This window comes from Myotis davidii, unplaced genomic scaffold, assembly GCF_000327345.1.
Source record: "Myotis davidii unplaced genomic scaffold, ASM32734v1 scaffold130, whole genome shotgun sequence".
In the NCBI taxonomy this organism is placed as follows: Eukaryota; Metazoa; Chordata; class Mammalia; order Chiroptera; family Vespertilionidae; genus Myotis; species Myotis davidii.
In genome coordinates, this window is record NW_006285040.1 from 1,143,360 (window position 1) to 1,145,069 (window position 1,710).

Consider the following 1,710-nt stretch of genomic DNA (forward strand, 5'->3'; position numbering starts at 1 on the left):
AGGGGAAAGGAGTAATAAAGATAGAGAAGTGAGATATTATCTACATACCACAGCTCCTTTCATAGACATCTCAGTGGTGGGTCTAGATCCCAGCCAATAACCAGCCTTTCGAGAGCTGCCTGGGACACAGGAAAGCATGCGCGCGCACACACACACACACACTCACTCACCCTTTACCTCCTGGCAGAAGCTGTAATAATTCCATCTGTTAATAAAGTATGTAATCAGTCTCCCTCGAGAGTTATTCCATATTCTACCCTAACTGCCGTCAATTTAAAACTCTGGCACCTCATATTCTTTTACAAGAAACGTTCTGGGCTCTCTGTAAGTAGCATGGAAGCCAGATCATTTGCCGCAGATCTGTGGAATGAAAATGATGACACGTGGAGGTGAGGTGAGAAGGGGGGCCATCAGGGACCTCTTTACACTCACTTGCAGAGTTACAACCAGCGGGCTGGGCAGGAGGAAAGAATGTGGGCACTGCCAGAGAAATATGTAAGGTACTTCGGGATACTGTCTTTGTACTCTCTCCCCTCTCCCTTTTTATCCAAAAGAAAGGAAAAACATGCCCGGGAGAAAATACCGGCTTAAATGCTACTTGTCATTGAGACAGAAGTTCACCACCATTGGATTCTCTCAGCCCATTTCCTCTTCGCCTTCCTTCAACTACCTTTGCCTTAGTAGAGACTGCTGCTATGAGACAGAAAAGAGAAGTACCCATCAGCACACAGCTCCATCAGGACGCAGGTCACAGCGAGGAAACGGTAATCCCCCAAGCTCCACATCAACCTCAAAAGCAATGCTCCTTGCTGTCATTTTCATTCGCGCCAGCCCCGCATTTCTGTTAAACGAGTCTCTTGTTAATGGGCTGCTTCCCTCCATGGCATAAGAAGGTAAAACGTCGGCCCGCGGAGACATTACGAAACACGGAGCTTTTAGTTTGGTAGAACCAGTAAGAGACCGGAGAGGACAACTTCCAAGGGCTCTCCTTAGGCTTCTCGGGCTCCCGGAGCTGCTGTGACTGCCTTAACATGTACCAGTTGGCCAAGAGGCTACTTGCAAAGAAAAGGAATTTCACAATCTTGAACATTCTGCGCCCTCACGCTCATTTCCCCCAGCCATCCCCACTCCCACCCCCGCGTACAAGAGGACTTTTGTAGACATAAAGTTTCAGGAAACAAAGCATACAAACACTCACACACAAATAAACTCCCCGAACTAACACGAGCGTATAATTGTGTTTTGGTTGGAGCTTGTCCAGCCTTGTCACCCGTTCTCTGTTAGGAGTAAATGAAACCCTTGGCTTTGGCAAAGTTAGACACACACAGACTCTCCTCAGTTTCACGCTGCACAAGGCTCCAGTCAGATCTCTCAGCCCCCTCGGCCCCCAAGAGAATGAACTCGCTGCTGAAAAAGCCAGCAAGTGGGGGGGGGGGGGGAACCACCCGATTCCCCGAATAAAGAGCTTTCACTTCTCCCCCTCCCTCAGCTTCCCCTTTTAGCCTGGAACACAGGGCGTTTCTAAGTTCTGAAACCCTTTTCAAGAGACCCTCGACTTGGAGGGCTCTTCCAGGGCACGGGCTAGGGGCTGTCCTGATGCAGGCGGTGCTTTGCCGAGCACATTGTGCATTCTTGGAGGCAATACCGGGGCCGCTCCGTTTCCAGAGAAATCTACAAGGCAGCCTTCAGCGGGCAGCCTGGGAGCTGGGA

General features: G+C 50.1%; 1 protein-coding gene across 4 annotated transcripts in view; it reads right to left on the minus strand.

Moving 5' to 3' along the window:
- Positions 1-1,710, minus strand: part of TNFAIP8 (TNF alpha induced protein 8) — a 63,874-nt gene that overhangs the window by 37,563 nt on the left and 24,601 nt on the right. The window lies entirely within an intron of this gene.